The 23,866-nt window shown below is 45.8% G+C and overlaps 1 long non-coding RNA gene and 1 pseudogene across 3 annotated transcripts; one reads left to right on the plus strand and one right to left on the minus strand.

Annotated features, from left to right (window-relative positions):
• Window positions 1-814: 814 nt before the first annotated feature.
• Window positions 815-4,059, minus strand: LOC143818623 (uncharacterized; annotated as a pseudogene). Its single transcript, XR_013224641.1, has 2 exons — window positions 2,178-4,059; window positions 815-1,604 (listed from the first exon to the last, which is right to left on the minus strand). The product of XR_013224641.1 is annotated as an uncharacterized LOC143818623 (transcript).
• Window positions 4,060-19,201: 15,142 nt separating this feature from the next.
• LOC143817406 (uncharacterized) lies at window positions 19,202-23,814 on the plus strand. Of its 2 annotated transcripts, none has more exons than XR_013224133.1 (3): window positions 19,202-19,592; window positions 19,682-19,837; window positions 23,732-23,814. It is a non-coding gene; the product is annotated as an uncharacterized LOC143817406 (long non-coding RNA). The 2 variants fall into 2 exon arrangements; XR_013224132.1 differs by lacking the exon at window positions 23,732-23,814 and adding an exon at window positions 19,908-20,970.
• The last annotated feature ends 52 nt before the right edge of the window (window positions 23,815-23,866 follow it).

Below are 23,866 nucleotides of genomic sequence, written 5' to 3' on the forward strand. Positions count from 1 at the left end.
TATACAGCTCATGCCCGTTGCATTTTCGGCCCTTTCGGGACACTAGTTTCTAGCATAAAAATCAGCGCTGAGGATTAAGGCCCCTTAATGATGGCCACTGAGAGGTTACGATGGTTTCTCCAATTTGTGAGTTCCCTTATGTCTATCAAGATTAAACTTTTTGGCTAAACATTTCCCAGATTCTGAGCACAAAAATGGCTTCTCCCCTGTGTGACTTCTTAGATGTCCCAAAATGTGTGATCTATTACTAATGCATGTAGAAAAGCCGCGGAGACACCATCACGTGTTTCTCAACGCAAGCAATGAATAGCCAGGTCTTTCACCGGGAAGGAACAACCACGGGAAGGGCAGCATCCAATAAAGGAAAACTACCTATGCCAAAACATGGTATCCATCCACAGACAGCTGTTTCGGGGTATTTGCCCCACATCAGTGTGGAGTAGGAAACTGGATATTAGGAGCAGTGCCTAGTGAAAAGGCTATGAACATAAGGGTGAATGACCTCGGGCAGATCAAAACATCCAACACCGCGGAGACACCATCACGTGTTTCTCAATGCAAGCAATGAATAGCCAGGTCTTTCACCGGGAAGTAACAACCACGGGAAGGGCAGCATCCAATAAAGGAAAACCACCTAGGCACTGCTCCTAATAGCCAGTTTCCTACTCCACACTGATGAGGGGCAAATACCCCGAAACAGCTGTCTGTGGATGGATACCATGTTTTGGCATAGGTGGTTTTCCTTTATTGGATGCTGCCCTTCCCGTGGTTGTTCCTTCCTGGTGAAAGACCTGGCTATTCATTGCTTGCGTTGAGAAACACGTGATGGTGTCTCCGCGGCTTTTCTACATGCATTTGCATATTTCCCTTTAGGGATGGGGGCAGTGTTCTGGATCACTGCGTTGAGAAACACGTGATGGTGTCTCCGCGGTGTTGGATGTTTTGATCTCCCCGAGGTCATTCATCCTTATGTTTATATGATCTATTACTAAAACATTTCCCACATTCAGGACATGAAAACGGTTTCTCCCCCGAGTGACTTCTGAGATGGACTAAAATATGTGACTTGTGAATAAAACGTTTCCCACACTCTGTACATAAAAACGGCTTCTCTCCGATGTGGATTTTTAGATGAGTCACAAGATAAGATTTCCGGCTAAACATTTCCCACATTCCGAGCATGAAAATGGCTTCTCCCCTGTGTGTACTCTTAGATGGTCTATGGCGTGGGATTTCTCACTAAAACACCTCCCACATTCAGGACATGAATACGACATCTCTCCCCTGTGTGAGTTTTTTTACGTTTCTTAAGATGAAATTCCTTGGCGAAACATTTCCCACATTCTGAACAGGGGAATGGCCGCACATCTGTCATTATTCGTAAGATTAGATTTATTTCTAAAATGTTTCCATCTCTCTCCAGTTCTTTGTTTGCCCATCAGCGATTGATCAGATGAAGGCAATGTCAGAGAACATACCTTTGCAATGAAGATATGCCGGTGCATCAGTCGTTATTGATGGGACTTGTATGATATTGCCATCTTCTACTTCATAACCTGAGGATAGGTGGGGATATCCCTGGAAGCCTCTTATCCCGTCTTCAACTGGAAAAAGAAACAAAACCTTGTAAATTTTACTAAATAAAACAATAAAGTTACGGCAATAGCTACAAGCGACTTCGGCTTCAACACTTGACTTGTAGCCAAAGATAGTTATGCATCACGGCACAATACAAACAAAATGGGGTTGAACTGTGCCCCGTAGGGTACCGCGAGCGCCATAAGCAAATTATGAAAAATCAGACCCAGGTGGATTTTTTACTGACTTGCTTATCGTGGTCATTGTACGCAGAGGTCCAACGGGACCCTGATTATTGTAGCATATACACATCACAATCTTTGGTTGCGTAACTTATGTCACAGCCAAGGCCGCTGTGTAGCCCTAGCTTTACTGAGATGATAAAGTAAAATGGACGTGGAAGAAAATAACACATGGAAAGGTCCCATGATATAAACCCTTTTTCATGGCCACACCCGGTTTTACAGATCACACCCCTCTACAAGGCCCTTCACCTAAATATTCTTGGAAAAGAGAAGGAACGTTAATAAAAATGGTTGCAAAGAAGTCATTTTTGTGACCCTCCAATGAGTGAAATAAGATTTATACGCCGATCTTACCGGTCACTGACACTGACGTGGGTTTTACAAATCCCTTTGTCGTTTCACCAGAACTTTCCTGCAAGAATCCCACATTAAAGACATAAGAAAAATAAAACAGAACCTGACATTTTTAGATCTATCATGACTGGGATACAACTGGCCCCCGGGTAATTGGTATTGATAGAATTATTACAGATCTACATGGTGGCAATATTAGCTGCAGACTCGCTCAAAAAGAAACTAGGTGGATTTGGACTCTCCGTACACTCCAACCTCTGGGTCTCAATGAGACTTTAAGTTATTCACCATTTCTCTGATCATCTTCAAATGTAAAAAAATAGTTTTTTATTGATATGATGTATGCATATTTTAGGTTTTATAATATATCACATATTGATTTATTTTATTTATTTTTTAGCATATTGGGCTGTTGTATTCTTCACTCTGGGACCAACTTCAGTTGAAAGAATAATAAGAAGATTCTGAATATCAATGGATGGATCTGTTGAATGGATTTCAATGAAATAAGAAAACTGAGAGCACTCACCATCCTAAAAATCAGGTAGGACCTGTGGAAGCGCAGTAGCGCGAAACGGCCGTCGTCTGTCACTATTCACATTCTCCCCTGCTGAAGAGTCTTCCGTTTCAATAAAGGACTGATTTTTAGGACGGTGAGTGCTCTCAGTTTTCTTATTTCATTGGAATTTTTTTGCACACTTTTTTCAGATTGAGCACCCGATCCTCTTGGGGCGTTTACGGCATGTGGCTGGTTTGAGTGTGAGGTGCAGTGAACCTTTGCTGCAGTGGTGCGGATTCTTTGCTCTTTTTTATTGTGTTGAATGGATTTATTTTGATGGATTTTACTTTGATGGACACTTTTTGATATACTTTGACACATATGAAATAAGAAGTATTTGTATAATTCCTGGATGTAATTGTGATTACTGGTAATTTATAATAATTTATTATTATTTATTTTTTCATTTATTTATTATTTTTATATATTTTTTTTATTTTTATATTTTTTATTTATTTACTTTTCTTCATTTCAGTATTATTTTTTGTATTATCTATTATTTATTTACTATTTATTATTTAATATATCTATTCATATATTATTAATTACCATAATTCATAATTATCATTACTATTTTTCATTCATTATTTATATATTTTTATTTTTCGTAATTTTTTATTTTCCATTTTTACATATTTGTTTATTATTTATTTATTATTATTTATCTTATTTTTGTCCAATTGTTTATTTATTCTTATAACAGGTTCATATAAATTGCTCTATTCATTGATCTGGCGCCATCCGAGTTATATTCCAATTCTATGCAGGTGGTGGCGCACATTGATTCTCAGTTAATTCTATGCGTCTTTTATGTGTGTTATACCCAAGTTTCATGCGGGTGCTGGTGCGCTTGCGCGGCTTTCCCTGTCGCTGTTTGCATTCACTCTGGCGTCTATCTCCTTGGCGACGCACTCTCGGCCGTTCACATGATTCATGTGGGCGGGGTTACGGGCCTTGTTGTGTGTTGTCAGGGTGACGCCGGGTGCATGTGATTGGTGGTTCTCTTACATCGCTCTGCGTGCATTACTTAGTACTGATTGGCCCACTGCTGTATAAATCTGCATGCCTCCCTGTTACTTTGTATAAGCCCCGGAAGAAGGCAAGTGCTGAAACACGCGGTGACCAGGAGCACGATCGGTATGAGGAGCCCTTCATTTATTTGCACATTCACCTGCTATCTAAATGTGTATTTATTCTCTTGGCACTGCAGCACTTTACATTACTTCTTGCATGGTAGTGTTCTAGATTACTGCCTTTGTAAAGCGATTCTTATCTGGGATATACTCAGTATAATCTTTAGTATTAGCACCATTGCACTTTTTTATTTGGGACACACCCATTACGACCTTTAGTATTAGCACCATTGTACTTTTTTATTGGGACACACCCATTACGACCTTTAGTATTAGCACCATTGTACTTTTTTATTGGGACACACCCATTACGACCTTTAGTATTAGCACTGTTGCACTTTTATATTGGGACACACCCATTACGACCTTTAGTATTAGCACTGTTGCACTTTTTTATTTGGGACACACCCATTACGACCTTTAGTATTAGCACCATTGTACTTTTTTATTGGGACACACCCATTACGACCTTTAGTATTAGCACTGTTGCACTTTTTTATTTGGGACACACCCATTACGACCTTTAGTATTAGCACCGTTGCACTTATTTATTGGGACACACCCATTACGACCTTTAGTATTAGCACCGTTGCACTTTTGTATTGGGACACACCCATTACGACCTTTAGTATTAGCACCGTTGCACTTTTTTATTGGGACACACCCATTACGACCTTTAGTATTAGCACCGTTGCACTTTTTTATTGGGACACACCCATTACGACCTTTAGTATTAGCACCGTTGCACTTTTTTATTTGGGACACACCCATTACGACCTTTAGTATTAGCACCATTGCACTTTTTTATTGGGACACACCCATTACGACCTTTAGTATTAGCACTGTTGCACTTTTTTATTTGGGACACACCCATTACGACCTTTAGTATTAGCACCGTTGCACTTTTTTATTTGGGACACACCCATTACGACCTTTAGTATTAGCACCGTTGCACTTTTTTATTTGGGACACACCCATTACGACCTTTAGTATCAGCACCATTGCACTTTTTTATTGGGACACACCCATTACGACCTTTAGTATTAGCACTGTTGCACTTTTTTATTAGGACACACCCATTACGACCTTTAGTATTAGCATTGTTGCACTTTTTTGACAACATTCATCAATTATTATTATTTACGTAGTGTGGTTTGGTTTGTTACTTATTCAGGTTTATACACTAGACATTAAAATATAAATATAATTTATAGTGTATGATATTTTGTTTTTTTCACATTGTTTTCTGCGTATTATCCACATTCTTTATACACATCTTTTAGTATGGTATATTGGTATATGTATTATTAATTGTTGTGCTTGCTTTGCAATATTATTCTATGTACTCCTATTATCAGCTGTATAATAATATTAATAATTTTTTAATATTTGGTATTATTTTCAATAAAGTAAAAAAAAATTTTAAATATTGTCTTTTATTGCAGTCTTTCTTTTGGGGGATTTTATTGGTCACTACAATGGCAGTTTGCAATTTTCACTCAGCAACATCCATTGCCGCTTGTTTCTGGAAAACACCCATAAAGTCAAAATCATCACTAGATCTGTAGATAAATTCCCAAAGGGTTATAATATTCAAAATGGGGTCACTTGAGGAGGGATTCTGCTTTTCTATCACTAAGGGGCTCTGTATATGGAATCCGCAAACTATTGTAGGAAAGTCTGAGTTCCAGGAGGCAAATAGCGCTCCGTCCCTCCCGAGTCTATCCGTATGGCTAAGTAGTATTGTGCAGCCACATATGGGGTATTACCATGTTCAGTAGAAATTGTGGGACAAATTTTGATGCCATTTTTACCCATTTCCCAGTATGTAAATGTAAAACTTGGGGCTAACACGCAATCTTGGTGGTAAAGATGTAAATGATTTTTTCTTCATTAAACAATGGTATATAAGTCTGTGACACACCTGTGGTGTCAATGTCATCACTGCACCCCTAGATGAATTCATGGAGAGGTCTGCTGTGTTGGCACCACAGGGGCTCTGCCAATGTAACATGTCACCCTCAAACAAGTGCAGCAAAATCTGCACTATAATATAGCGTTTCTTCCCTTCTGAGCTGTGAACTGTGCCTCAAAAGTAGTTTTTGAGGACATATGGGATATCGGTAAACTCAGGAGAAGTTGCACAACAAATTTCGTGGTCCATTTTCTCCTGTTACCCTTGAGAAAATTCAAAATTTGGAGGTAAAAAAGATTTTTGTGGGAAAAATGTGATTTTTTTTCATTTTCTCGGCTTAACATTATAAACTTCTGTGAAGCACCTGGGGGTTCAAGGAGTTCAATATACATCTACATCAGTTCCCAAAGGGGTCTAGTTTCCAAAATGAAGTCACTTCTGGGAGGTTTCCACTGTTTACGCACATCAGGTGCTCTCCAAACGCGACATGGTGTCTAATTATTCCAGACAATTTTGCACTCAAAAAGTCACATGGCTCCTTCCCTTCCAAGCCCTGCCGGGCACCATCACAGTTGTTTTCCTCTACATATTGGGTAAAAAAGATTTATCTAGGAAAAATGTGATTTTTTTTATTTTCACGGCTCTACGTTACAAACTTCTGTGAAGCACCTGTGGGTTCAAGGTTCTCAATACACATCTAGATAAGTTCCCTAAGGGGTCTAGTTTCCAAAATAGTGTCACTTGTTGGTGATTTCCACTGTTTAACCCCTTTCTGCCAGCTGACGGAATAGTACGTCAGCTGGCAGAACCCCCGCTTTGAGGTGGGCTTCGGTGGGGAGCCCACCTCAAAGCCGCGACATGTCAGCTGTTTTGTACAGCTGACATGTGCGCGCAATGAGCGCGAGCGGAATCGCGATCCGCCCGCGCTCATTAACTAGTTAAATGCCGCCGTCAAATGCTGACAGCGGCATTTCACTAGCGCTCCCGGCCGAGCGGCTGGAAATAGTCGCAGCGCTGACCCCCGTCACATAATCGGAGGTCATCGCTGCATTGCTATAACAACGAGAAGTCTCCTTGAGACCTCTATGGTTGTTGATGGCCGATTGCTTTGAGTGCCACCCTGTGGTCGGCGTTCAAAGCAACCCTGCATTTCTGCTACATAGAGATGTTCTGTGCTTCACCTCTATGTAGCAGAGGCGATCGTGTAGTGCATGCTTCTAGGCTCCTATGGAGGCTATTGAAGCATGCCAAAATTTTTAAAAAAAAGTGTTTAAAAATATAAAAAAAATAAATTTCGCCTCAATCAAAATAAAAAAAAAAAAAAAATCAAACATACACATATCTGGTATTGCCACGTTTAAAATCGCCCGGTCTATCAATAAAAACATAGGATTAACCTGATCGCTAAATGGCGTAGCGAGTAAAAAAATCAAAACGCCAAAATTAAATTATTTTGGTTGTTGCAACATTGAATTAAAATGCAATAACGGGTGATCAAAAGAACGCATCTGCACCAAAATGGTATTACTAAAAACGCCAGTTCGGCACGCAAAAAATAAGCCCTCACCCGACCCCAGGTCACAAAAATTAGAAACGCTACGAGTATCGGAAAATGGCGCAATTTTTTTTTACCACTTAGATAACAGAGAACCTAGACATGTTTGGTGTCTATGAACTCGTAATGACCTGGAGAATCATAATGGCACATTAGTTTTAGCATTTGGTGAACCTAGCAAAAAAGTCAAACAAAAAACAAGTGTGAGATTGCACTTTTTTTGCAATTTCATCGCACTTGGAATTTTTTTCCAGTTTTCTGTTACACGGCATGGTAAAACCAATGGTATCGTTCAAAAAATAAAAATAAGCCCTCACATGGCCATATTGACAGAAAAATAAAAAAGTTATGGCTCTGGGAAGGAGGGAAGCGAAAAACGAAAATGAAAAAAGCTCCAGGGGTGAAGGGGTTAAGCATATTAGTGGCTCTCCAAACGTGACATGGTGTCTGCAAATTATGCCAGCAAATTTTACATTCAAAAAGTGAAACGGCGCTCCTTCCCTTCCAAGCTCTGCCATGCGCCCAAACAGTAGATTTCCCCCACATATGGGTATCTGTCATGTTCCCAATGGCAGGGAAATAACAAAAGAACATGGGCAAAAAACAGGACGAGCTCTAGGGTGATGGAACCTGAGCTGACCGCGATCCTGAACCTCAACACTCAACTAACAGCAGCCGGGGAACGTTCCTGGGGGGGACTCTAGACGTCTCGCGCCAGCCGGAGATCTAGCTACCCCTATCAGAAGAACGATAGACCTATCTTGCCTCCAGAGAAATATTCCCACAGAAATAGCAGCCTCCCACATGTAATGACGGTGAAATGAGAGGAAGGCACAAACGTAGTTATGAAAATAGATTCAGCAAAATGAGGCCCGCTAAAGCTAGATAGCAGAGGATACAAAAGGTGAACTGCGCGGTCAGCTTAAACCCCTTCAAAATACCATCCTGAAATTACTTGAACTCATGTGCCAACTCATGGCACATGAGTGGTAATTTCAGCCCACTAGAGCAACCAGCAACAGAGAATTACATATCTGCAAGCTGGACAAAAAAACATGAAAGCAAACATGAAACAGGGGAATCAGACTTAGCTTGTCCTCAAGGCTTTAGGAGCAGGTAGCAAAGGTAACAGAGACACACTGATACATTGATAGCCGGCAAGGGAATGACAGGAAAGCCAGGTTAAATAGGAAACACCCAGCCTCAGATGGACAGGTGGAAACCAGAGGCCGCAACCCACCAAAGTCACCCAGTACCAGTTGTAACCACCAGAGGGAGCCCAGAAACAGAATCCACAACAGGTATCGGCATGCTCAGGACAAATTGCACAACAAATTATATGGTCCATTTTCTCCTGTTTAACTTGCGAAAGTAAAAAAAATTAGGTCTAATGGAAAATTTTTGTGAAATAAAATTAAATGTTTATATTTTCCTTCCACAATCCAAAAATTCCCGTGAAGCACCTGAAGGGTTAATAAACTTCTTGAATGTGGTTTTGACTGCCGTGATGGGTGTAGTGGTTAGAATGGTGTCACTTTTTGGTATTTTCTGTCACATAGGCCCCTCAAAGTCACTTCAAATGTGAGGTGGTCCCTAAAAATAATGGATTTGCAAATATTGTTGTAAAAATGAAAAATCGCTGGTCAACTGTTAACCCTTTTAACTTCCTAACAAAACAATGTTTCAAAAATTGTGCTGATGTAAAGTAGGCATGTGGAAAATGTTATTTATTAACTATTTTGTGCATTATGACTCTGATTTAGGCTGGGATCACACATACGCGAGATAAGTCCGAGTGTCGCAGTTGAAAATCCAGCTCTGGCGCTGGCACTCCGGAGCGGAGCATGCAGCCGCACAGCAATACATGGAGATGTACGCTCCGCTACGGAGTGCCTGCGCCAGAGCTGGGTTTTCACCTGCGAGAGTCGGACATATCTCGCGTATGTGTAATCCTGGCCTTAACCCCTTTCTACCATTGGACGTACTATTCCGCCCATGTGGGGTGGACCCTACTTCCCAAGGACGGAATAGTACGTCCAGAGCGATCGGCCGCGTTCCCGGGGGGAGCACGGCCGAGTGTCAGCTGACTATAGCAGCTGACATCCAACACTATGTGCCAGGAGCGGTCACGGACTGCCCCCGGCACACTGCGATCAAACATGATCGCAGTGTTCCGGCGGTATAGGGAAGCATCGCGCAGGGAGGGGGCTCCCTGCGTGCTTCCCTGAGACCCTCGGAGCAACGCGATGTGATCACGTTGCTGCAAGGGTCTCTTACCTCCTTCTCCCTGCAGGCCCGGATCCAAAATGGCCGCGGGGCTGCATCCGGGTCCTGAAGGGAGGTGGCTTCACAGCGCCTCCTCAGAGCAGGCGCCGGGAAGCCTCCCTGCTGTGCATGTCAGATCGCTGATCTGACACAGTGCACAGCAAAGTGTCAGATCAGCGATCTGACACTTTACAGTGATGTCCCCCCTGGGGCAAAGTAAAAAAAAAATAAAAATTACACGTGTGAAAAAAAAAATAATTCCTAAATGAATAATAAAAAAAATATTGTTCCAATAAATACATTCCTTTATCTAAATAAAAAAAAAACAATAAAAGTACACATATTTCGTATCGCCCATAACGACCCGACCTATAAAACTGTCCCACTAGTTAACCCCTTCAGTGAACACAGTTAACAAAAAAAAACAAGGCAAAAAACGCTTTATTATCATACCGCCAAACAAAAAGTGGAATAGCACGCGATCGAAAAGATGGATATAAATAACCATGGTACCGCTCAAAACGTCATCTTGTCCCGCAAAAAATGAGCCGCCATACAGCATCATCAAGGAAAAAATAAAAAAGTTATAGTCCAAAGAATGAAGCGATGCAAAAATAATTATTTTTTCTATAAAATAGTTTTTATCGTATAAAAGCGCCAAAACATAAAAAAATTATATAAATGAGATATCGCTGTAATCGTACTGACCTGAAGAAAACTGCTTTATCCATTTTACCAAACGCGGAACGGTATAAACGCCCCCCCCCCCCCCCAAAAAAAAAAAGAAATTCATGAATAGCTGTTTTTTGGTAATTCTGCCTCACAAAAATTGGAATAAAAAGCGATCAAAAAATGTCACATGCCCAAAAATGTTACCAATAAAAACATCAGCTCGTCCCACAAAAAACAAGACCTCACATGACTCTGTGGACCAAAATATGGAAAAATTATAGCTCTCAAAATGCGGTAACGCAAAAAATATTTTTTGCAATAAAAAGCGTCTTTTAGTGTGCGACGGCTGTCAATCATAAAAATCCGCTAAAAAAAACGCTATAAAAGTAAATCAAACCCCCCTTCATCACCCCCTTAGTTAGGGAAAAATGAAAAAAATGTATTTATTTATTTTCCCATTAGGGTTAGGGCTACAGTTAGGGTTGGGGCTAAAGTTAGGGTTAGGATTACGTTTACGGTTGGGATTAGAGTTAGGGGTGTGTCAGGGTTAGAGGTGTGGTTAGGGTTACCGTTGGGATTAGGGTTAGGGGTGTGTTTGGATTAGGGTTTCAGGTAGAATTGGGGAGTTTCCACTGTTTAGGCACATCAGGGGCTCTCCAAATGCGACATGGCGTCCAATCTCAATTCCAGCCAATTCAGCGTTGAAAAAGTATAACAGTGCTCCTTCCCTTCCGAGCTCTCTCGTGTGCCCAAACAGGGGTTTACCCCAACATATGGGGTATCAGTGTACTCAGGACACATTGGACAACTTTTGGGGTCCAATTTCTCCTGTTACCCTTGGGAAAATACAAAACTGGGGGCCAAAAAATAATTTGAGGAAAAAAGATTTTTTATTTTCACGGCTCTGCGTTATAAACTGTAGTGAAACACTTGGGGGTTCAAAGTTCTCACAACACATCTAGATAAGTTCCTTGGGAGGTCTAGTTTCCAATATGGGGTCTTGTGGGGGGTTTCTACTGTTAAGTTATATCAGGGGCTCTGCAAATGCAACGTGACGCCTGCAGACCAATCCATCTAAGTCTGCATTCCAAATGGCGCTCCTTCCCTTCCGAGCTCTGCCATGCGCCCAAACGGTGGTCCCCCCCTCACATATTGGGTGTATCAGCATACTCAGAACAAATTGGACAACAAATTTTGGGGTCCAATTTCAACTGTTACCCTTGGGAACATACAAAACTGGGGGCTAAAAAATAATTTTTGTGGGAAAATTTATTTTAATTTTTACAGCTCTACATTATAAACTTCTGTGAAGCACATGGTGGGTCAAAGTGCTCACCACACATCCAGATAAGTTCCTTAGGGGGTCTACTTTCCAAAATGGTGTCACTTGTGGGAGGTTTCAATGTTTAGGCACATCAGTGGCTCTCCAAACGCAACATGGCGTCCCATCTCAATTCCAGTCAATTTTGCACTGAAAAGTCAAATGGCGCTCCTTCCCTTCCGAGCTCTCCCTTGCGCCCAAACAGTGGTTTACCCCCACATATGGGGTATCAGCGTACTCAGGACAAATTGTACAACTTTTGAGGTCCAATTTCTTCTCTTACCCCTGGGTAAGTAAAAAATTGGGGGCGAAAAGATCATTTTTGTGAAAAAACATGATTTTTTTATTTTTACGGCTCTGCATTGTAAACTTCTGTGAATCACTTAATGGGTCAAAGTGCTCACCACACATCTAGATAAGTTCCTTAGGGGGTCTACTTTCCAAAATGTTGTCACTTGTGGGGGGAGTCAATGTTTAGGCACATCAGGGGCTCTCCAAACGCAACATGGCGTCCCATCTCAATTTCAGTCAATTTTGCATTAAAAAGTCAAATGGTGCCCCTTCGCTTCCGAGCTCTGCCATGCTCCCAAACAGTGGTTTACCCCCACATATGGGTTATCGGCGTACTCAGGCCAAATTGTACAACAACTTTTGGGGTCCATTTTCTCCTGTTACCCTTGGTAAAATAAAACAAATTGGAGCTGAAATTAATTTTTTGTGAAAAAAAGTTCAATGTTCATTTTTATTTAAACATTCCAAAAATTCCTGTGAAACACCTGAAGGGTTAATAATCTTCTTGAATGTAGTTTTGAGCACCTTGAGGGGTGCAGATTTTAGAATGGTGTCACACTTGGTTATTTTCTCTCACATAGACCCCTAAAAATGACTTCAAATGAAATGTGGTCCGTAAAAAAAAATGGTGTTGTAAAAATGAGAAATTGCTGGTCAACTTTTAACCCTTATAACTCCCTAACAAAAAAAAAAATGTTGGTTCCAAAATTGTGCTGATGTAGACATGTGGGAAATGTTACTTAAGTATTTTGTGTGACATCTCTGTAATTTAATTGCATAAAAATTCAAAGTTGGAAAATTGCGAAATATTCGCCAAATTTCCATTTTTTTCACAAATAAACGCAGGTAATATCAAAGAAATGTTACCACTATCATGAAGTAAAATATGTCACGAGAAAACAATGTCAGAATCACTGGGATCCGTTGAAGCGTTCCAGGGTTATAACCTCATAAAGGGACAGTGGTCAGAATTGTAAAAATTGGCCCGGTCATTAACGTGCAAACCACCCTTGGGGGTAAAGGGTTTAAGGACATAAAACTTAAAAATTTGAAAACTGCTAAATTTTCTCAAATAAAGGCAAGTCATATCAGAGAAATGTTACCACTATCATGAAGTACAATATGTCACGAGAAAAGAATCTCAGAATCAGTGGGATCCATTTAAACGTTCCAGCGTTATGACCTAAAGTGACAGTGGTCAGAATTGTAAAAATTAGCCTGGTCAGGGAGGTAAAAGCAGGCTTTGGGGTGAAATAGTTAAAATTGGGTCCCTTTTGTTTGTTTCTGCTGTTGGCACCTTAGGGGCTTGCAAACGTCACCCGCAAATGCCACTTGCAAAGTAGTCCTGCAAAATCTATAGCCTAGAATTTCTGGAGCAAGCTTGGTCGCTGAGAAATGGTGCAGCCCGTGGGCCGCAATTTTCTCAGTCCACGTGCCAGACAGGAACAGCCAGAGGGCCGGAGCTCCAGAGTGCTGCACTATGCCCAGGTCTGATGTGTACTGTGTGTTAGGGTGGGCGGAACACACTAAATAAATTATAATAATAAAGTGCGTTCGCCACCCGGGGTCCACCGTGCAGATGGAGCTCAGAGGACAATGGCGGGACTAGCAGCGAGCGTAACAGACTCGCACTGAGTTAATGTCACTCAGTAGAGTAGCATGTGGCTGTGCCAATCGCACACAGCAACGGAAAGATGCTCTGCAGCAGAGCTGTGATTAGACGCTAAACGTGAACCCCATTGACTTCACAGGAGCTTCCTATCTCACTGAGGCAAGGGAACTGGTAGTGGACTCAGACACAGCACGTGCACACATGGAACTCCTCTCCAGAGAAGCTGGACTTCTAAAGGCTAAACGCCAGCACTGAACTCACACAAAAAATCTCCTCTCCGGAGGTGCCGGAATTCTAAAGGCTCTAGGCCTGCCCTGTGCACATGCAAACAAGTCACACTACCGTTAGGTTCCACACTCTCACAGAACATAAATGATCTTAGCGCACCGAGAGGCGCGCCAAATATTTTTTTATAGATTTAATCAATCAGAGAGGACCTTGCTCACAGGACAATCCAGAGCTAGACCAGGACCTGAGCATGTGACGGCCGACCACCAATGAGGAGTCGCCTCACGGGCATGCCCAGAAGAGCGAATCTTGGACTTAGTCCCAGGAGTGATTTCTCGCTGCAGTCTATTATTGATTACCATAGCTGACCCTAGAGAGTCAGCAGTAACCATGCTCACAGACTGAGTCTGAGCAAGACCGACATCTTTGCTGAGCAGCATCCACTGCAGTTGGAACTGAATGGGAGACCACAGAGGAAGACAAGGCCTGGGATCTATCCTGTGCAGAGGAAGAATCCCAGCACCTAACACTATGTACATAGATTTGTGTTACTGCAAATTATGTCCTTCTTGGCTAAAAATACTCTTCAAAATTATTAAGGGGAGTATTTTTACCCCTCTGTAACATATGTAATGTGACCTCTGCCAGAGTCTGTGCTATGGAGCAGTGGGGGCACCCGCAGTCAGACCCTCAGAGACTGATGGCCCTTTTATAAACAGCCATTATATAGTGTTGTCCTATAGGACCTAAAACGGACCAGGCTGTATGGGTGACAGAGAATGGTAAGTGGCCACAGGAGGCCGACGTACACCGAGAAACATCGCTAGGAACTAAGAAATTGGATACATAAGCGATCTTCATGGGTTTTTTTTACTGTATTTTTGAACTGTAAGAAGCACCCCAAATTTTGGTGAGGAAAAAAAAAATTGATAACATTTGGATATTACAGTCCGTATTGACAATAGCCAACATAGGGAGCAGTGGATTGGGGTGACAGGAGGCAGGGTCCATGCTGCATGAAACCGGCGGCGCTGCTGCAGACCCTGGGTGGGAGGAGAGGACGTCCCAGCGCTGCAAGTCCTGGGCTGGAAGAAATGGTCGGGCTTCAGGAAAACGGCTGCGTGCACAGATTGGGATCTTGGCTGAGGTCCTTCAGCCTCACTCCACTTCTGCTACTGGTTTCCTGCAGCGGTGACCCTGCCCCTGTGACCCTGCTCCACAACTGTGCCGCCCCCCCCACAAGCTATATTCAGACTATAAAACACACCCCAATTTTCCTCCCAGATGTGGGGGTAAAAATTGCCTCTTCTAGTCAGAAAAATATGCTAAATGCTGCTGAGGACCGGAAATAAATTGTCAGTGAGATCTGAATTATTTAGTGCAGGTCTACTGGTGAGGACTTTGCTGCAGATTGTTTCCCCAACAAATTGCAATGTGTGAACAGACCCCGAGCTTTAGAAATAAAAATTCAACCCATAGTTCTCAAACAGTTTTATTAAAAACAAATAAATAAGTCTTAACAAAAGGAGAAAAATATACATATATTTATACATACAAGTCTAACAATAAACTTTACAAACCAATATGTACAACTAAAGGTACCTTCACACGAAACGACTTTGTAACGATATCGCTAGCGATCCGTGACGTTGCAGCGTCCTCGCTAGCGATATCGTTTAGTTTGACACGCAGCAGCGATCAGGATCCTGCTGTGATGTCGCTGGTCGCTGAATAAAGTCCAGAACTTTATTTGGTCGTCCGATCGCCGTGTATCGTTGTGTTTGAAAGCAAAAGCAACGATACCAGCGATGTTTTACACTGGTAACCAGGGTAAACATCGGGTTACTAAGCGCAGGGCCGCGCTTAGTAACCCGATGTTTACCCTGGTTACCAGCGTAAAAGTAAAAAAAACAAACAGTACATACTCACATGCGTCCCCCAGCGTCTGCTTCCTGACACTTACAGAGCGCCGGCCCTAAAGTGAAAGTGAAAGCACAGCGGTGACGTCACCGCTGTGCTGTTAGGGCCGGAGCTCAGTCAGTGTCAGGAAGCAGACGCTGGGGGACGCGCAGGTGAGTATGTGCTGTTTGGTTTTTTTACTCTTACGCTGGTAACCAGGGTAAACATCAGGTTACTAAGCGCGGCCTTGCGCTTAGCAACCCGATGTTTACCCGGGTTACCCGGGGACCTCGGCATCGTTGGTCGCTGGAGAGCGGTCTGTGTGACAGCTCTCCAGCGATCAAACAGCGACGCTGCAGCGATCGGCATCGTTGTCGCTATCGCTGCAGCGTCGCTTCGTGTGAAGGTACCTTAAGGCTACTTTCACACTTCCGTCGGTACGGGGCCGTCGCAAACTGTCGGACGGTGTGCTAAATTTAGCACAATGTGGGCATTCGCTGCCCATTGTGATGAGCGGGGAGGAGGGGGCAGAGTTCCAGCCACGCTTGCGCGGTCAGAAATGGCGGACAAATCGCACAAAAAAATGTTACACTGAACTTTTTTTGTGCATCGCGTCCACCAAAACACGATGGATCTGTGGCACGACTGATGCGACGTGTGCCCATCCGTTGCTAATACAAGTCTATGGGCAAAAAACGCATCCTGCAAGCACATTTGCAGGATCCGTTTTTTGCCCATAACGACGGATTGCGACGGAGCCCAGATGACGGAAATGTGAAAGTAGCCTAAGCCACGTTAGAGATAAGTAACAAAAAGCACAGGAGTGACGGCTTCCCCAACACAGCCCCCAACATGCAGCCTCACGAGAGCGACATCCCCACCTCCCAACACAGGAGAATTACAAATGTAAAGAAAATCCAGCTTCTTGGAAATTGCTACATTTATTGGAATAGAGATATAAAATGAAAACGTGCTAAATTGCAGAGACAGCATAGAAACGCGCATTTCAGACGCACATGGCCTCGTGTTGCTATGCTCTCTGCAAATTAACACATTTTCATTTTTCATCTCTTTTCCACTAAATTGTTTCATTTCCTATCAGCTGGACTTTCTTCAGATTTTATTTACACTTGGTCCCAGGGACTCTGCTTCTGAGCTCCGGTAAGCTGTTTTTTTTCTATTTTGTGTACACGGGAGTTACATCACCCCATTCACTTTACAGCAAACCAGTACGTATGATCCCCCCCACAACCCCTCATCATCCTCCCATCCCCAACACAGCCCCTCATCATCCCCCACACACGGCCCCTCATCATCCTTCCATTCCCCACAGCCCCTCATCATCTTCCTTTTGCTCAATTGACACCAACCCCTTTCCACATTACATCCTCAGCGTATCACACCGAGTCCCAATTCCCTTGTACAAGGGTCCACGGTGCAGCTCCTCGGTCCTCTCCTCACACGGCTCCGTGCTGCAGCCCCTCGGTCCTCTCCTCACACGGCTCCATGCTGCAGCCCCTCGGTCCTCTCCTCACGGCTCCATGCTGCAGCCCCTCGGTCCTCTCCTCACACGGCTCCATGCTGCAGCCCCTCGGTCCTCTCCTCACACGGCTCCATGCTGCAGCCCCTCGGTCTTCTCCTCACACGGCTCCGTGCTGCAGCCCCTCGGTCCTCTCCTCACACGGCTCCGTGCTGCAGCCCCTCGGTCCTCTCCTCACACGGCTCCGTGCTGCAGCCCCTCGGTCCTCTCCTCACACGGCTCCATGCTGCGGCCCCTCCATCCTCTCCTCACACGGCTCCATGCTGCGGCCCCTCGGTCCTCTCCTCACACGGCTCCATGCTGCAGCCCCTCGGTCCTCTCCTCACACGGCTCCATGCTGCAGCCCCTCCATCCTCTCCTCACACGGCTCCATGCTGCAGCCCCTCGGTCCTCTCCTCACACGGCTCCATGCTGCAGCCCCTCGGTCCTCTCCTCACACGGCTCCATGCTGCAGCCCCTCGGTCCTCTCCTCACACGGCTCCATGCTGCAGCCCCTCGGTCCTCTCCTCACACGGCTCCATGCTGCGGCCCCTCGGTCCTCTCCTCACACGGCTCCGTGCTGCAGCCCCTCGGTCCTCTCCTCACACGGCTCCGTGCTGCAGCCCCTCGGTCCTCTCCTCACACGGCTCCATGCTGCGGCCCCTCGGTCCTCTCCTCACACGGCTCCATGCTGCAGCTCCTCGGTCCTCTCCTCACACGGCTCCATGCTGCAGCCCCTCGGTCCTCTCCTCACACGGCTCCATGCTGCGGCCCCTCGGTCCTCTCCTCACACAACTCCGTGCTGCGGCCCCTCGGTCCTCTCCTCACACGGCTCCATGCTGCGGCCCCTCGGTCCTCTCCTCACTTCTCTTCTTCTCCACCAGCAGCTTCCTGTTATCGGATCTTCATTGGACTGAAGGAGGCTCCGCCCTTTCCGGTGATGTCATGATCCAAGGACTCACTCCTCCCCCTCAAGAAACCAACTCCAGTGTGAGTGTAGACGCTGCCATGTTGGTACACCCAGGCCGGTTCACCTTGTTACCGAATACCGAGGTGTAAAAGGCGTTTTCTGTGCGTTACTTTGCTGGAGACCAATCCATTGTACAATCAGCCGGACCGTGTTCTGCATCATGGCGCCGAGTGCACGGTCCCTGCCCCCCCAGAGTGCGGTCCCTGCCCCCCCCCAGAGTGCACGGTCCCTGCCCCCCCCCAGAGTGCGGTCCCTGCCCCCCCCCCCCAGAGTGCGGTCCCTGCCCCCCCCCCAGAGTGCGGTCCCTGCCCCCCCCCAGAGTGCACGGTCCCTGCCCCCCCCAGAGTGCGGTCCCTGCCCCCCCCCCCCAGAGTGCGGTCCCTGCCCCCCCCCCCAGAGTGCGGTCCCTGCCCCCCCCCCAGAGTGCACGGTCCCTGCCCCCCCCCCAGAGTGCGGTCCCTGCCCCCCCAGAGTGCACGGTCCCTGCCCCCCCCCCCAGAGTGCACGGTCCCTGCCCCTCCCCCAGAGTGCACGGTCGCCGCCCTCTCCCCCCCCCCCCCCAGAGTGCGGTCCCTGCCCTCCCCCCCCCAGAGTGCGGTCCCTGCCCCCCCCCCCAGAGTGCGGTCCCTGCCCCCCCCCAGAGTGCACGGTCCCTGCCCCCCCCCCAGAGTGTGGTCCCTGCCCCCCCCCCCAGAGTGCGGTCCCTGCCCCCCCAGAGTGCACGGTCCCTGCCCCCCCCCAGAGTGCACGGTCCCTGCCCCTCCCCCAGAGTGCGCGGTCGCCGCCCTCCCCCCCCCCCCCCCAGAGTGCGCAGACGCTGCCCCCCCAGAGTGTATGGCTGCCTGTAGTGACTGTGAGCACAACATGGCGCGCTGTCTCCCCCGCCGGGATTGTGGTCGCCCCAATGTCAGTGGGCCGGGAGCTGCTCCTGGTACAGGCGGATGCCGGCAGTGTAGCACAGCTGACCTCTGCAGCTCCTGAGGCCGCGCCCGACCTGTCCATGATTTGTTTATTCTACAATTCTTATTTTTAGGGCTAAACCTCGGTCTCTCAGGCTCACACAACTCACTTGTTGCTTCATTTATTTTTTTGTTTTTTAATTGAGCAAAACCCCCCTAATATTTCCATCTTCTTGTGTGTGTTACCTTTGGCCACTAGATGGCGGCACATACACTGCAGGCTGATTACCCGCTCGCTTTACTGCCTGCTGTGACAGCATTTCTTTTGTGTTTATGATCCCAGTTTCGTTCTTCACGTGGCCCCGACGTTCTGCTCTCCTATTTGTATTGCAGGAGCCTCGACGTGCAGGTTACACACTTCTCTTTCCACCTGTTGCAGGACCCAAAACATCCGGTGGAGAATCTCCTGATAGACAACCTCACCCAGCGTGGCTCAGCTGTCCCCGGGACCGCAGCCGGCAGCTCCGGGTGGAGTTACAGTTGGATCGAGCCTGTCACATCGGCTACATTGATATAGGTGCCGCAGTTGGAGCAGATCTTGGTGTTCCAGCTTGTGTGTGACTGGGTGTCTCTACTCTCATGTGTTGTGTCCTCCCCCGTGAACAGGAAACAGTGGTTCGGCCTTCCTACAGATCGACGTGGGACGTTCCATCTGGACTCTGGATAAGGGGTTCACCACTCTCCTCCCCACGACCACGCTGATGCCACCGGCAGACGCCAGACTGATGAAGAACCACAGAGGGGTCCGGATGTTCAAAGAGGGTAAAGGAAAATGGTGACAACAGCTCTAGATGTGGCTGGTGCAGAAAATGTAATTTTTTATTTATTGCAGCTTTAGGTGTGACTGTAGTACAGCAACATGTAAATGTTTGTGCACCCCTGGTCAAAATTACTGTTATTGTGAACAGTGCTGGCCAAAAGAGGAGATGGAAGCTGCAGATGTGAAGACACGAGAGCTCCTCACAATGCATGGAGGTCTCCACCCTAAGTCTAACACCCAAAGATTGTACGCCAGCAGAAAGGAGGGTGGTCGAGGCCTGATAAGCATCCAAGCCACCATCACGGATGAAACCAGGAGTATCCAGGAATACATCCGGAAAATGGCTCCAAAAGATGAGATGCTGAGAGAGCCTAAGGCAGCAACAGATCTGGAAGGAGCAGGACCATGAAGCACCATGGCAAGACAAGCCGCTGCATGGGACGTACCATCGACAGATAATGGAGGCGGCTGACATGGAGAAATCCTACCAATGGCTGGAGAAAGCAGGACTCCGAGACAGAGGCACTGATCATAGCGGCAAAAGAGCGAGCACCAAGGACCAGATCCATAGAAGCCGGAATCTACAAGACAAGACCCAAGGCGCAGACTATGCAAAGAAACCTCAGAAATCGTCCAACACACAATGGCAGGATGCGAAATGCAGGAACAGCGTCTACCGAACGCCACAACCAAGGAGCGGGAACTGTATACAGGAACATCTGCACAGCGTATGGGCTAAGTCCAGGTGGGAGACCCCAGATAAATGGTGGAGAATGAAAGGGCTAAAATCCTGTGGGATCTAAAGATCCAGATGGATAAGCAGGTGTTGGCTAACCAACCAGACGTGATAGTAGACAAGGAGCAGAGGACAGCAATGATAATAGATGAGGCAGCAACATCAGAAAGAAGGAATATGAGAAGCTGGAGAAACACCAGGGCCTCAGAGGAGAACTGGAGAAGGTGTGGAGGCAACAGTGATTCCAGTGGTGATCGTAGCACGTGGAGCAGTGACCCCTAAGAGGAAGGATGGCTGCAACAGATCCAAGGAGCAACATCTGAGCTCTGTCCAGAAAAGCGCAATGCTGGGAACAGCTAAGATCCTGCGCAGAACCCTCAAACTCCCAGGAGAACTCGAGAATGAGGAAGGACAACAAAGACCACCCCCATTTGGGGTGAGAAGGAAAATTCTATCTATCTATCTATATCTCGTATGTACTTGAGTATAAGCCGACACTGGGAAAACTTATTAACTCGAGTATAAGCCTGGAATGTGAAATGCAGCAGCTACTGGTAAATGTCAAAAATAAAAATAGATACCAATAAAAGTAAAATTAATTGAGACATCAATAGGTTAAGTGTTTTTGAATGTCCATATTGAATCAGGAGCCCCATATAATGCTCCATACAGTTCATGATGGCCCCATAAGATGCTCCATATTAAAATATGCCCCATACAATGCTGCACAAATGTGGATTATGGCCCCATAAGATGCTCCATACAGATATTTGCCCCATATGCTATTGCTGCGATTAAAAGAATAAAAAAATCGCATACTCACCTCTCAGGCCCTCGGCACTTGCTATATTCACCTGCTCCCCATTCCACCGCCGACCGCCGCTGTGTCTTCCCCATCCTGTGCACTGATGTTCAGGCAGAGGGCGGCGCGAACTAATTGCGTCACCGCACCCTCTGACCTGAGCGTCAGTGTAGAGGAGGCAGCGGCGCCGACGGTGGAACGGGGAGCAGGTGAATATAGCGCACTGTGTTATATCACCTGCTCCTGGCGCGGTCCCTGCACGTCTGTACCCCGGCAGCTTCTTCCTGTAGTGAGCGGTCACATGGTACCCCTCATTACAGTAATGAATATGCGGCTCCACCCCTATGGGAGTGGAGTCGGGTCCATATTCATTACTGTAGTGAGCGGTACCATGTGACCGCTCACTACAGAAACAAGCTGTCGGGGGGGGAAAAAAAGGTGCAGGGACCGTGCCAGGAGCAGTATTATTACAAAGCTCCGCTCCCCCTCCCCTGCCGACCCTTGGGTATGACTCGAGTATAAGCCGAGAGGGTTACTTTCAGCCAAAAAAAGTGGGCTGAAAATCTCGGCTTATACTCGAGTATATACGGTAATTTCATCTTTTAGATTTTCAAAATTACTTAAAGGACAACTGGCTGATGCCAAGGTTTGTGCACCCTTGGATATATGTGTGCTCAGATAACTTTGACCCAGGTTTCAGACCTTAATTAGCCTGTTAAGGTTATGGCTTCTTCACTATAATTGTTAGGAAAGGCCGATGATGGAAATTTCCCAGCTTTATAAAAACCCAGCCTCCTCTAACCAAAAAACAGCAGCTTTGAATTCTTCTAAGCAGCTGCCTAGCATTCTGAAAAGGAAAATGGTGGAGCCCACAAAGCAGGAGAAGGATATAAGAAGATAGAAAAGCGTTTCCATGTTGCCTTTTCCTCATTTAGTAATGTAGTTAAAAAATGGCAGTTACCAGAAACAGTGGAGGTCAAGATAAGGTCTGGAAGACCAAGGAAAATTTAATCAAGAGCTGCTCATAGGATTGGTAGAGAAGCAAATCAGAACTCCCACTTGGCTGCAAAAGACCTTCAGAAAGATTGAGCAGACTCTGGAGTTGTGGTACATTGTTCTACTGTTCAGAGACACCTGCACAAATATGACCTTCATGGAAGAGTCATCAGAGGAAAACCTCTCCTGCATCCAATCAATGGAATTCAGCTTTAGAAGTCTGCAAAGAACATCTAAACAAGCCTGATGCATTTTGGAAACAAGTCCTGTGGACCGATGAGGATAAAATAGAACTGTGTGGCCACAATGATAAAAGGTGGAGAAAAAAGGGCACAGAATGTCAGGAAAATAACATCTCGCCAACCATTAAGCATGGGGGAGGATCATTCTTTGCACTGTGTTGCAGCCAATAGCTTGGGGAAAATTTCAAGGGTAGAGTGAAGAATGGATTCAATGGAATTTCAACAAATTTTTGAAAAAAACATCTGTAAAAAAGCTGAAGGTGAAAAGAGGAAGAGGATGGCTGCTACATATGGAGAATGGTCCTAAACACACGTCACAATCCACAATAGACCTGAAAAGGGGCAAACTGAAGGTTTTACAATGGCCCTCACAGTCCCCTGATCTCAGCATCATTGAAAATCTGTGGCGAAACCTCAAAATAGCAGAGGAAGCAAAATGCCCCAGGAATCTCACAGAACTGGAGGAATTCTCCAAGGAAGAACGGAGGAAAATCCCTCACACAAGAACTGAAAGACTCGTGTCTGGATACAGAAAGCGTTTACAGGCTGATACTTGTACTAACCATGCAGGGTGCACAAACTTTTTCATCTGCTCATTTTCCTTTTTATAATTTTTAAAATGTAAACTATGAAAATAATATATATTTTTATTGCCTAAAACACCAAGGAGAGGCGTCATCTGTAACTTTAGGCCTTTTACAGATCATTTCATCTTCAGCTCTCTTCACTGTTCACAATAACAGTGATTCTGGCCAGCAGGGGATAAACGGTTACATGCCACTGTAGATGTGAGTGGAGCATAATGTGTGAATTTACAGACTGCAGCTCTGGAGGTGGCTGGAGTATATGCATATTTTCAGTGGATGCAGCTCTGGAGGTGGCTGGAGTATATGAATATTTTCTGTGGATGCAGCTCTGGAGGTGGCTGGAGTATATGAATATTATCTGTGGATGCAGCTCTGGTGGTGGCTGGAGTATATGAATATTTTCTGTGGATGCAGCTCTGGTGGTGGCTGGAGTATATGAATATTTTCAGTGGATGCAGCTCTGGAGGTGACTGGAGTGTGTGCTGCTCTGGGGGGACTGCAGGTTTTTCTGTAGAGCAGACTCCCCTCGGCAGGAGACTTCCTCGCAGGAGCCGCCCTGGAGAAGTGGGACCGTGTCACCTGCACGCAGCCCTTCAACAAGCAGGAGCAGTTCGGTCTGTAGATGAAGAGGATGAGGAGCGGCTCGAAGGCTCTGGGGTACGTCGTGT

This window comes from Ranitomeya variabilis, chromosome 3 (genome assembly GCF_051348905.1).
Source record: "Ranitomeya variabilis isolate aRanVar5 chromosome 3, aRanVar5.hap1, whole genome shotgun sequence".
Taxonomy (NCBI): domain Eukaryota; kingdom Metazoa; phylum Chordata; class Amphibia; order Anura; family Dendrobatidae; genus Ranitomeya; species Ranitomeya variabilis.